Source organism: Puma concolor, chromosome E1 (genome assembly GCF_028749965.1).
Source record: "Puma concolor isolate L17-30 chromosome E1, mPumCon1.1.hap2, whole genome shotgun sequence".
NCBI classification, from domain to species: domain Eukaryota; kingdom Metazoa; phylum Chordata; class Mammalia; order Carnivora; family Felidae; genus Puma; species Puma concolor.
This window is the reverse complement of record NC_141680.1, coordinates 44,914,776-44,927,855: the sequence shown is the minus strand read 5'-3', so window position 1 is coordinate 44,927,855 and position 13,080 is coordinate 44,914,776. Positions and strand designations below refer to the sequence as shown.

The 13,080-nt window shown below is 54.4% G+C and overlaps 1 long non-coding RNA gene across 1 annotated transcript; it reads right to left on the bottom strand.

The window, feature by feature from the left end:
* Positions 1-8,507: 8,507 nt before the first annotated feature.
* LOC147574402 (uncharacterized) lies at positions 8,508-12,344 on the bottom strand. Its single transcript, XR_015244212.1, has 2 exons — positions 11,691-12,344; positions 8,508-9,347 (listed from the first exon to the last, which is right to left on the bottom strand). It is a non-coding gene; the product is annotated as an uncharacterized LOC147574402 (long non-coding RNA).
* Between the last annotated feature and the right edge of the window lie 736 nt (positions 12,345-13,080).

The window sequence follows — 13,080 nt, the reverse complement described above, 5'->3', positions numbered from 1 at the left end:
TTCTATAGATGGAGTCATAAATTATGCACCTTTCGAGATTGGCTTTTTGCGCTCCGTGTAATGCCTTTAAGAGCCATTCAAGTCCTCCTGAGTATCAGTTCACTGCTTGTACTCCACAAATACACTTCTAAAGAGGTTCTCCCAGCTGTGGGCGGATGATGGAGGGAAGAAGACCAGTTAGGAAGCTGCTGGGGTCCAGGTAAATATCGCAAGTCAGACTTCCATCCCTGCAAGGGCTCCCCGCCTCTGGAACCAGCCCTAGATGGCTCCAGGCCCCCTGCCTCAGGGTCAGCCACAGGGACGACGTGATGCGGCTTGTGGGAGCGCGGCTGACAATAGGGGGCGCCCGAGGTCTTCTGTCCAAAGGGCGATTCTCCACATTGAGCGCTAGGCAGTGATCCAGGGCACTTTGGGCGGCTGTAGGCGCTAACCAAGAGAACTTTAGGGTCTTATCCCCCTCCAGACCCCAGCCCCAAGTTTCAGGGCAGCCTTGAGCCCTAAGACCGGGGAATGAGGCTGATAAAGTATGCGGAGGAGCTGCTGAGGAGAGGCCTGAACCGGAGGAAGTAGGCAGGTGTGGTGCAGGGGGAAGAGGTTCTGGCCCTCCACCTGCCCAGGGGTCCCTCTCAGAGGGGGGGCTCTGAGCTCAGACCACCGGGCTGGGCCTTGGCACCTCTGTCGCATCCACCCTGTCCCACCCAGGACAATTGCTCTCTTGTCTCAGGGAACTCTCCCAGGACTCTGGAACATGTGTAAGCCCTCCCTCCCCATACTCTGTCCCCCTCTTGCACGCCTCCCTGCAAGCCGCCTTTCGCCTTTCGCTGGCCCCCAAAACACCGGGCTGATTAAGCGCGATGGGCTGTATAGAGCCTGCCTTTGTGAAACGCAAAGCGGGCACTTACTGTGTGAGGCACCTGCTAAACCTGAGGGCCAGGAAGAGAAGCAGCATACCCAGGGATCTGGCCCCTGTCTGATGGTGGAACAGTGCTGAGTCACTGGATTATCCTCAAAACCTACGCTGACCCATCACCTTCTGAATTCAAGCCACTTTTCATGATCTTAACCCAGTCCCAGGCTCCCCGTCCTCTGGCTTGCTCCAGCCCTCTCCACACCCCTGCCTAAGCCATTCCCTCTCTGTCATCAGCCCTGCGCCCATTCTCTAGCTCCATGCCCCCTCCTCCAGGAAGTCTTTCCCAGTGCCTAGTGCAGAGTAGGTTCCAAAAGTTATTTCTTTTCTAATTCTTTCCCGCCTTGGTGTCTTTTTCACTTGCTAGTCACTTAACAGGGATCAGGACTCTAGCCTTGCTGCCAGCAGATTTTTAGCTAGAATGTAATGACATTGTCTTATTTTTATTTCACGTATTTTCCAGTCACTTACTACCTATGACATAGGATATGGATTTTTCAGTTATTAGCATAACTGAAAATATTCATATTCATGTATTGCAAGTCATATATCCATCAAAGGACTAATATCCAGAATATATAAAGAACTCTTATCAAAAAGAAAAATCAGGGGCACCTGAGTGGCTCAGTGGGTTAGGCACCCGACTTCAGCTCAGGTCATGATCTCACGGTCCATGAGTTCGAGCCCCACATCAGGCTCTATGCTGACAGCTCAGAGCCTGGAGCCTGCTTTGGATTCCGTGTCTCCCTCTCTCTCTCTCTGTTCCTCTCCTGCTTACACTCTGCCTCTCTCTCTCTCTCTCAAAAATAAATAAGGATTAAAAAATTTTTTAAAAAAAGAAAAGAAAAGAAAAATCAATAAGGCGCCTGGGTGGCTCAGCTGGTTGAACATCCAGCTCTTGATTTCAGCTGGGGTCATGATCCAGGGTTGTGGGATCGAGCCCTGAGTCATTGGACTCCACACAGAGCATGAAGCCTGCTTGGGATTCTCTCTCTCTCTCTCTCTCTCTCCCCCTTTTCCTCTGCCTCTCCCCTGCTTATGCACACTCTTGCTCTCTCTCTCTCAATAAAAATGTATATATAATAAAGTAAAAAAACAATTTTAAGGAAAAAAAGAAAAATGAATAGAAATTAAAAATCAAACAGAAAAATGAGCAAAGACTTAAATACTTCGTAAAAAGAGGCTATATGTGGCCAATCAACATTTGGAAACACTCAAGCGCCTTAATCATGAGAGAAATGTGAATGAAAAGTCCACTTTGAGATCCCCGTATGGCCACTAGGACCAAAATGAAAAAGACTTCCAGTATCAAATGTCGGCGAGGATGTGGAAAGATTGGAACTCTGATTCACTGGTACTAGGCTGTAAACTGTGATAGCTGCTTTGGGACGCTGGCCATATCTACTGAAGCAGGACATACCCAACGTACTCTCTGACCCAGGAGCTCAGCCGCCGGGTATAACTCCAACAGAAACGAGTGCATGAGTGCACCGGGAGTCGTGCACAAGAATGTTCACAGCAGCTCTATTCATAATGGCCCCAAATTAATACATTCTGGTTAATACATTCTGGCTCATGCATATAATGTAATACTGTATAAAAGCGAGAATGAATACATTGAACTATACAAATGTTGAGCCAAACACACAAGAAGTCTTTTTTTTAATTTAAAAATATTTTTAAACATTTTTATTTATTTTTGAGAGACAGAGTGTGAGCGGAGGAGGGGCAGACACACACACACACACACACACACAATCCAAAGCAGGCTCCAGGCTCTGAGCTGTCAGCACACAGCCTGATGCAGGGCTCGAACCCATCAACTGTGAGATCATGACCTGAGCCAAAGTCGTACACTTAACCGACTGAGCCACCCAGGCGCCCTGAAAAGAATGGTCTTTACGGTTCCACTTATATGGAGCTCAAAAGCAAACAAAACTAATCTGCTGTTACAACTGGAAGAGTGGTTGCCTGGCGGCGGGGGGGGGGGGGGGGGGGGGTCCGGGGAGGGGTGGGTCGTACCTGGATGGAGGCCTGAGGCTGGCTACTGAGAGGCTCGTAACATTCTGGTTTTGACCTAGATGAAAAATTGTCATTTTTCACGAGTGAAAATTAATTGATCTGTGTCTTTTTCTTTTTAAAAAAAAATTTTTTTTTCAATGTTTATTTATTTTTTTTGGGACAGAGAGAGACAGAGCATGAACGGGGGAGGGGCAGAGAGAGAGGGAGACACAGAATCCGAAACAGGCTCCAGCCTCTGAGCCATCAGCCCAGAGCCCGACGCGGGGCTCGAACTCACGGACCGCGAGATCGTGAGCCGGCTGAAGTCGGATGCTCAACCGACTGCGCCACCCAGGCGCCCCTGATCTGTGTCCTTTTCATAGGTATGTTATACACCGAGAAAAAGTACTCAAAAATTTTTTAAGTAAAACATTTAAAGACAGCATTAAGGAAATGAAAGTCTGAGACGTGACAGTTCTCTTGAAGGTGGAGTACAAGTGGCAGGCGTTCAGGGGACTCAGCCTTCTAGAATCAAGTCCAAATGGCCACCTCTGGCTCCTCGGTCCTGCGTCCTGTTATGGGGCAATTCAGCATGGCGGATGGAAGCACAGATTTGGAAATCTGATGAACCTGAATTTGAACCTGAGCTCTGCCACTGGCTGTGGGACTTGAGACCAGTTACCTAACCTCTCTGAGCACCAGTTCCTTCGTCTACAAAAATCACTTTGGAGGGTGATGGGTTTGATCAGTGGAATGAAGTGGTCCAGCACGGGGCACACACAGTGGACAGGAGCCACATCCAGCTGCCTGCAGCTCCCCATGCAAGCCCTGCTGTCTCACGCCAAGTGTCTGTGCCTGCTGTTCCCTCCCCTGGAATGCCTTTCCGCCTGGAGATCATGCTGCCCATCCTTCAATGCCCAGCTCAGACACCTCCTCCTGTGTGATGCTACCCCCCACATGAGATTAACCCTGCCCCCTCTGTGCTATTCCAGCCACAAGCATGTAGAGTTTATACAGTTTGCTGCATGGAAAAATGAACAGCTCTTGGAATGATTCTGGTTTCTCTGCTGGTTCCTTCTGCGTGCGCAGAAGAGTATTAGCCACACAGCCCTGCGTTGGGGACCTCATCTACCTCTTTGGCACCACGAGATGTGTTGTGGGTGAGTGGTTATCAGAATGACGTCAGCCTCAAAGGTTAGGGATGTCCCCAAGTCATCCCAGTTCCCGTTACCACCCTATATGGATAGGTCACCCATGACAGTGCCTCCAGCTCCCACTTAACCTCTTGGTGGCCTAACAGGTTCCCCAAGCCAGGCACTCGCTGTGTGAGGCAGTGACAGTTTCAAACTATTAGGAGTTTTCAGCAGGGCACTGGGGAGAGTGGGACAACTTGGTCAGACGTGATTGCACATGTGACCACGTCCGTGGCTTCCTTGGTGGTTTAGTAAATCGGGACATATCTCTCGGCAAGACAAGCGCTACAGAACCCCATTTGAAACCCGCACAGCCGTCCAAGATGCGGCTCACGTGCGGCTTCGCCCCACCGCCCTGCACCCCATGCTCTTCCCAAACCTGTGGGCACTCACGCGGTGACGCGGCTCTGCCCATTACGGCCCTCAGCCAGGAACGCTGCGCCTCACCTTTCCAGCCCGTGGAGTGCGACCCAAAGGTACAGTTACCACCAAGACCCATGCCGGTCAGGATAAGAGATGGGAAACACGAGAATCCAGGTTCCCCTGGCTTCGAAGTGGAGACAGATCCCCACAGAAATGCACAGTACATGGTGGGGAGTGCCGTGGGGGCGGGGCACAGGGACCCGAGGGTGGTCAGAGGCACCAGTTCGGGGAGGAGAAACTGGGGAAAGCTTCCTGGAGGGAGGTTAACGTTTCGATTGCTGATCAGTCCACAGAATGTAAGTGCCACGAAGGCAGGGACCTCAGGCTCGTTCTCAGCTCTTCCCAATGCCTGAGTGTCTGTGAAAGAATCCGGCAAGGGAGGAACAACGTTGTGGGGGATCAAGCAAGTCGGCCCCTCTGGAGGCATCCTGGGAGGGAGGTACTTTGTGACCCGAGGGCTGGAGGCAGGAACGGCAGGGCCTGGGAGGGAATGTGATACAGCTGGGGTTGGGCCCGGTGAGGGGTGAGGCGGGCAGGGTGATTTCACACCCAGCATCCCCCTCTTCTTCACAGCAGCCCTAGAGGAAGGACCCCCTCCGTCCACGCTCGGATGCATCCACCCCCCCATCGCTTCCTTCCTTCCGTCACTGATACGTTTAACACGTACCTATTGAGCGCCTGGCGTGTATCCGGTGCCAGGGACGTAAGGCAAGCTGGACCGGCCGGGCGCCTCTCGCCAGCGGGTGTGAAAGAATGAACTCCAACACAAGCACGAGGTGGCCTCGGATTAGGACAAATTCTGAGAGAGATGATAAGCACGGTGGCGCGACAGGGGGTGACGCGGCGTGACCGGGGGGGGCTGGGCCGGACGTGTGCTCAAGGAAGGGCCCTCCGAGAAGGTGGCATCTGGGAAGTCACCAGCCACGGAAAGAGCATGGCAGGCCGCGTGCTCGTCCAGGTGCCGGCGGCGGGGACGATGCCTGGGGCATCAGAGAAGCGGAGGAAGGCGCTCAGAACCGGAATGTTCCATGGGGGTAAAACGGAGGCGTGGAAGGGATGAGGTAGAAGAGGAAGCCAGCGGGGCGCCTGGGTGGCGCAGTCGGTTAAGCGTCCGACTTCAGCCAGGTCACGATCTCGCGGTCCGTGAGTTCGAGCCCCGCGTCAGGCTCTGGGCTGATGGCTCAGAGCCTGGAGCCTGTTTCCGATTCTGTGTCTCCCTCTCTCTCTGCCCCTCCCCCGTTCATGCTCTGTCTCTCTCTGTCCCAAAAATAAATAAACGTTGGAAAAAAAAAATTTAAAAAAAAAAAAAAAAAAAGAAGAGGAAGCCAGCAGCCAGATCGTGTAGATACCTGGATTCATTCTACAGTGAGATGTGGATGCATTAAAGGGGTTCAAGGAGAGGCGCCTCGGTGGCTCAGTTGTTAAGCATCTGACTTTGGCTCAGGTCATGATCTCACGGTTCGTGAGCCCAATTCCCACATCAGGTGAGCCCAAGCCCTGCTTCGGGTGAGCCCTGCTTCTCTCTCTCTCTCTCTCTCTCCCCCTTTCTCTCTGCCCCTCCTGGGATTCTCCCTCTCTCTCTCTCTTTGCTCCCCCCTCAAAAAATAAACAAATAAAAATAAAAAGGTTTAAGGAGGAGATATTCTCATTGATGTATTTTAACAAGACCACAGGCCCAAGCTGGAGGCGGCAAAGGTGGGAGACTTTCATCGGCTTAAGATCCACATGGGAGGCAAAACTGTCAGAACCAAGGGCTAGGAGCCTCGGTTTCTCTTCCCAGCCTGTTTCTCCCCATCTTTCCCGTCTCAGAAAACGGGCACCACCACACACCCTACTGCTCCAGCCAGAAATGTCTAAGTCCTCTCTGTATCCTTTCTCTCCCTCCGCCTACACCCAGCCAGTTCTGTCCATGTCCACACCAGGGAAAGGGAGCAGTTTCCAGGCAGGGCCGAGGTTAAGGCGCGCCCAGGGAAGCGGGCCTGTGGGATGGCCTCAAAAACTTCCCGCTTCTCTGGTGCAGGTGGGGAGAAAGTGGAGAGCTGGCTTCAGCCACCGTGAGGCTCCGCCAGGCACACGTGACAAAGGGGGCAGGGAACAAGAGTCCGGATTGTTGCAAAAGAATAACCAAAATGGTAGACCGTGGACTCCAAGGTGGCAAGGAGAGGGGTGACAGCCAGTGAGGGAGTGGGAGGGCTCCTGGGGGTGGGGGCGGGGGGGGGGTGGTTATAGAAGGGGCCTGGAAGGGTAAGAGGTGTGGCCGGGGTGGAAATCCAGGAATGGTACCATTAGCAACGAGGCAAGGTGTAGGGTATGACCTTGGGAGTGGGCAGCTGGGCAGAGCAGAGAAAGTGATGTCTGGGGGTGAGGAGGTCAGGGTGTGGACAGGGAGTCGTGTGAGTGCTGGAGTCACTGAGAAGGAGGCTGGGGTGGAAGGCCGGCGGTGAGCACCCCCAGAATGCAGGGGAGTGGCCGGGAGGTGGTGGACCTGGTGCTGGCAGGCAGGGGCAGGGGAGATCTAGCCAGTTGGGGTGTATTCAAATGAGCCCAGGGGTTGAAGGAGGAAGGGGGAGAAGGAATGGTTTGTAAGAGGCACGGGGGAAACCAGAAGGATGCCCTTCCCTGCCTCCCAGCCCCAAGGTTCCTCCTCTTGGAGGCTGCTGGGAAGTCTCCACCAGGGCCAGGAGGTGAGGGGACACCCTAGAACCCCAAGGTCCCCAGAAAGGGCTGCAAAGGGGTTACAGAGAGGCCTGAAGAGGGAGTGGGCCTTGCCGACCTGTGGCAGACTTGCCCGCTGGCAGAGGTAGAAGACGAGCCAGTTGGGCAGCGAGGAGAGGGGAAGAAGAGGATGTGGAGACCATGGGTTGTCATAGCAGAGGGCACTGTGGAGGGAGGAACGGTCCCAAGGAGGGTCAGAAGTTAACTAGCTGTTAGCAGCGGTTAAAACTAGCTTTTCGGGAACTGCAGAACAATCTCTCCCTGCCCCATCTCTCCTTCCGTCCCCTCCCTCCCAGCCAAGCCCGAGGCTGCACGGACCCAGGTGCGGGTACCTGAAGGCCCGAGGGAGGGCAGGCCCCCTGTCTCCTCACCCCTGCTGCTTTGCAGATAATCTCTGTGGGCACCAGAGAGGTCCTGCCTAACGAACCTCTTCAACCACGAGGAGGGCGGTGGGGAGCTTGGGGAACCAGATTAGCCACCAAGCCCCTCCTCGGTCTCCCTGCTGTGTTTGCTGTGCAGAAAGCAGGTGCCTCCCAGAGGGCCATGCCACCTTATCCGTGTGTGCAGGGGCGACCTGGTTAATACTGCTTCCGCCTTCCTCTCGACAGACTCCCATGGCACTCCCGCCTGGGGAGGAAACGAGAAGAAACTGGCCCTGTGTGATCCGCCTTCTTGGTTGTAATCCTTACGGTGTCATGGAGGGAAGCTCTGGGGTTTTGGGTCAGAATCTGACGAACGGGAAGGTATCGGGCAATCTCAGAGGAAGCTCTGACCGACTCATTCTCCTCGCTGTCCTTTCCCCAGCACTCACCGGGCAGGAGTGGGGCTAGGCCCTGGGATACAGGGGGTGAGGCCCGATCCCCAGCCCCTGGGATTTCACAGACCAACAGGTGATCTGTGTGCCAGAGCTGGGGTTGGGGAACACAGGGTGTGGGGGCCTACGGGAGCCCCAAGGAGGTACCTCATCTGCTTGGAGGGTCAGAAGCCCCAGTATGTTCATGGGTTGGGCATCTTCATGAAGCCTGGGCCAAGGGCCTTTAAAAACCCCAGATTTGTCTTTCTGGTCACAAGGAGACTCAACCTGTGGCGACCAGTAATGCTAACGATCCCCATAATCCCCTCCTGAACTTTAGCAATGCTCTAGGCAGGGGCACCGGCCCATTCTCTCAAGTCACCACCAACACTCCTGATGGATAGGTCCCATCATGGCACCCATTTCCCAGAAGAGCGAGTGGTGCAGCCGGTCTGGCCTCACAATAATAGACACACCATCCATCCATCCATTTACTTACTCAGTGAATGTTCACTGAGCACCTACTGTCACTGTTGTAAGTACTGGAGATGTAGCAGACTACAACATAGATAAACTCCGGTGAGCTCCTGTCTTTGTGGAGTTCATACTCTACTGGGTAGAGTATAAAGGAAACACAGATTAGAGAGTGAGCGTGTTTCAACAGGCCAGATCGTTGGTCCCTTCTAACCCAGTGACTCTGCCCAGAGGAAGGGTGGGAGCAACCTCCAGAGCCAAGCTCTCTCACTATTGTGAGCTCAGATGTGGGGGGGCTCTGACCCTCTGAGCCCATGGGGCCCTGATGGAGAAGCTCCCAGCACCCTGGCAGGTCCCCCTGGCTCATCCATTCCTAAGTGCAGAGCCCTTCGCTGTCTCCAGTTGACATTGGCTGGCCACACGGACCTTGGCTGGGACTGCTGGCCAGACACCTCCATAAATATGGCGGAGTTTGTACCGTTTACATGGCAGCTCCTAGTGCCAAAGGTCACTGTCCCTGGAGAACTCGAAGGAAGCTGAAGTGTCCTTAAGACCTAGCCTTGGAAGTCCTATCACAATAACTTCTGCCGTCCCCTATTGTCACCGGCCTCTCTAAGGTTGGCTCAGCTTCGAGGAGAGAAGACGTAGGCCCCATTTCTTGATGGGCACGGTGCCAAAGAATTTGTGGGTACGTTTTCAAACTGCCACACAAAGCCGGGAGTGCTGGCCCCAGATGCACTTGGGAGGTCTGAAGGCAGAGTCTACACATTAAGCCATAGGACTTCACGGGATGCCAGGCTGCCAGGAAAGAGAGGGCAGGGTCTTCACCAAGGCAGTGGATCTGGGCATGGAGAGGGGACAGAGAGGACACTCATGAGGGGAAAGTTCTATCCTGTCCCTCACGGGCATCCCAGCCTGGATCTACACAGAGGATCGGGGACTGCTGGGCTGGATGGGTGGTTCTGAGAGGTGGGGGTGTGCATGCTCAGGGAACCCCTTCTGGATGTGTGTGGGGGGGGTGCTGAATCAGGACGTAGCACTGGGGACCAGGGAGGAGGAGCCCTCAGTGGGTAGGTCACAAGTCAAACTCCTCAGGGTTTTCAAAAGGAGCCGGTGAGGGAGCATGAGGGATGTCAGATCCCACTGCCCGGAGTGTAGCCACCACAGTGAAATCTGGGAAGTGAAACTTTTTCAGATTTCTCATTTGTTGTTTGAGGTCGGCTTTCAGCGGCTCCCCCCGCCCCACCACCAACCCCCGCTCGGAGCTGCAGACCGAGGCCAGGGGCCCAAACCGCCCAGAAACTTGCCTGGGGGCTGTGGGAGAGGGAGGGCTGCTGGCTCCCAGGTGACCCCTCCTTGGGGATTCCCAGTGAGAAGGTGGTGATCTCACACGGCCTTCTCCTTTAACACCATGGGGGCTGCGGCCCGGGAGGGGGCAGGGCAGGGACTCTGGCCCGGGAGTCAGTCTGGGTTTTGGTGGCAGCTCCTCCGGGAGAGATTTGTGTGACCTTCAGAAGTCACTTCCCTCTCGAGTGCTCCGTTTCCTCATCCATCAAATGTCAAGTCAGTTGATCTTTAAAGGCGCTCCCCTCCACTGACATCACCAGCTGACCGCCCTCTGGAGAGAAATCATTCACCCCAAACCCCTTCTCTTAGCGCCCACCCAGAGCCCGCCGGCTAGACAAACACACAAAGTGTTCCTAAAGATGAAGGCCCAGATCCACCTTGGTCTCAGGTGGAGCCTCTCCGCGGCCACACCTGATCCCTCCCACCTCACCCCATTCCCAGGGAGGCTGGGGACAGTGTGGATGGCTCGGGGGTGTCAGCCCCACCGTGGGAACCACCCTGTACAACGACCCTCCTTCCCAGGGATCAAGAGCATCTCTCCGAGCCCTTGTCCCCCAACACCCCATCCAGGCACCCACCAGGGGGGACACTGAGGGTGAGAGTGAGAGGGAGGAGATGGAAAAGTCTGAGGCTCGGGTGCCCACCCAGCCTGTCCTTGGCCAGGACGTCTGCTTGGGGCTTGTCGCAACGCTTATTCATCGTCCGGGGTCATTCACGCTTAATATTCCTCTTCTTGGCCAGACTGGAAGCTCCATGAGGGTAGGGGCTAGTTCTGGTTCACTGCTTTATCCTCAAGGCTTGGAACCGTGACTCGCATATAAAAGATGTCCAATAAATAATTGTTAAGTGAATGAATGCATGAATGAATGAATGAATGCTTTTAAAGTGCCTTTAGGGGCGTCTGGGTGGCTCAGTCAGTTGAGCATCCGGCTTCGGCTCGGGTCATGATCTCCTGGTTTGTGAGTTCAAGCCCCGCGACGGGTTCTGTGCCGACAGCTCGGAGCCTGGGGCCCTCTTTGGATTCTGTGACTCCCTCTCTCTCTCTGTCCCTGCCTCGCTGACACTCTGTCTCTCTCTCTCAAAAAGTAAATGAACATTTAAAAAAAAAATTTTAAGTGCCTTCAAACTACTGGGGAAAGATCAGGCACATACAAATACTGTGATAAAAAGCTTTTCACGTCACTCAACATTTATTATTAATACACCAGCTAATGTACACCGGGAGCTATCTCTGTGCCAGGCTAGAGCTGCCAGTTTAGCAAGTAAAGATACAAGATACCCCGTTAAATTGCAGGTAAACAACAAATAGTTTTTTTAGTGTAAGTATGTCCCACTCAATATGGGTGTTTTGCATTTTATTCTCTAATTGTCACGCCAACGCTCTGGGAGGAGTATTATTATTCTGCCCTTTTACAGATGAGGGAACTGAGGCACAAGAGAGCTAGGTAACCTGTCCGACGTCACACCACTGCAGTGTGGCCAAATCAAGGCTAGATCCTGAGGGGCTGGAGCCTCCGGTCAGCCCGCTAGCTCACCACTGTGGTCTCCAGTCTCCCAGCAAGTATCCATAAGGGGTAGGCACTGGCCTGGGCTCTGGGACCCAACGGGGAAAGAAAGGTCCGCTTTGGCTGGGGTGGACAAGAAAAGCTTCCCAGAGGAGGGACAGGCGAGAAGGTGGGACACAGGGGAGGCAGAGTCTTGTGGGAGGCAGGTCAGGGAGAGAGAGCAACTCAGACATGGACCCACCAGCCCATTGGCAGTTGTGACCCCCCCCCCCAACTCTGAGCCTTGACTCTGCTGGGAAAAAGAGGCACAACACAGACCCACAGTCTCTTACCTAGACTCCTGGGAGCCAGATGGGTTTTCAAATTCAGAATTTTTCAGATTTTAGAAAGGAGATTCTAAAATATGCATCAATTGTATATGATACAGCACCTCCCGGGGAACCTAGGACAGACTCTCCTGTACTCAAGACGGGTACATTTCTGCAGCAAAATGTATAAGCGTCCACATTTCAGCAGGATAAAGACTGCAACTCCGTCTCTTTGCAGTTCAAGCCAGGTTTTGCCGTCCTGTAAATGTGGCTGCCGGGCATTTGGAGATTCTTGAATTGGGGACAAGGAAGCATACACCCATCCTCTCTAAGGCCGGTCGTGGGTCCCCCTCCGCAGAAAAGGCGCTTGTCCCCAGGCTTCCCTGCCCTCCTTCCCAGCCGCCTACGGGGGACCTGGGAGGAGACCGGGTGGCTGGCGCGGAGGCGGCTAAGGAGTTTCCAAATAGGAAAACCAGCGGCTGCGGGCCCAGGACGAGGCCGGGCGTTCCCGGGCTGCCTGGGCCGTGAGTCACCGGGTCGGCAGCAGGCAGCGCGCAGGAATGCGGCGGGGCGATCGCCGGGCCGGGGGTGGGCGGCGGCGGGCAGGCGAGGCGAGGGCACCGCTGTGCGCCAGAGTCGCGGGTGACTAAGCAAGACCCACCCCGCCGACCCCCAGCATCTGGCGCTGCCCTGCGCGCCCCCTTCTCCCGGCCCCGCGCCTCCGCGGCCAAAGCTCCCCCTGGGAGGCCCCCCTTCCCCCCCCCCCCGCCCCTGCTCAGGGGCCTCCGAACCCCCCGCCCCTGCTCAGGGGCCTCCGAAGAGGATGTGGGAAGAAACAGTCCTTCCATGTCTATTTGTAGACCATCCTTTTCGTTTTGAATTATTTTTTTCAAATGTCTAGTGTCTTCATACACCTCAAAAAGGTAGACACAAGGGTCTCGAAGAGGTATTTGTACACCCGTCTTCACAGTATCCAAAAGGTGAAGGCACAGGTGTCCACGGAGGGCTGAATGGACAAACCAAATGCGGTATATGCACGCGATGGAATATCATTCAGCCTTAAAAAGGAAGCGAATTCTGACACGTGCTGCAGGATGGATGGACCTTAGGACGTCATGCTACGTGAAAGCAGTCAGCGACAAAGAGGCAAGCCCTGTGTGATTCCACTTGTAGAAAGTGGCAAGAGTGGGGGCACCTGGGTGGCTGCGCTGGTGGAGCATCTGACTTGGGCCCAGGTCATGATCTCGCGGTTCATGGGTTTGAGCCCCGCATGGGGCTTTCTGCTGTCAGCACAGAGCCGGCTTCGGATCCCCTGTCCTCCTCTCACTGCCTCTCTCTCTCTGTCTCTCTCTGTCTCTCTCTTTCTCAAAACTAAATAAAACCTTAAAAAAGAATTTAGAAAAAAAGAAGTGGC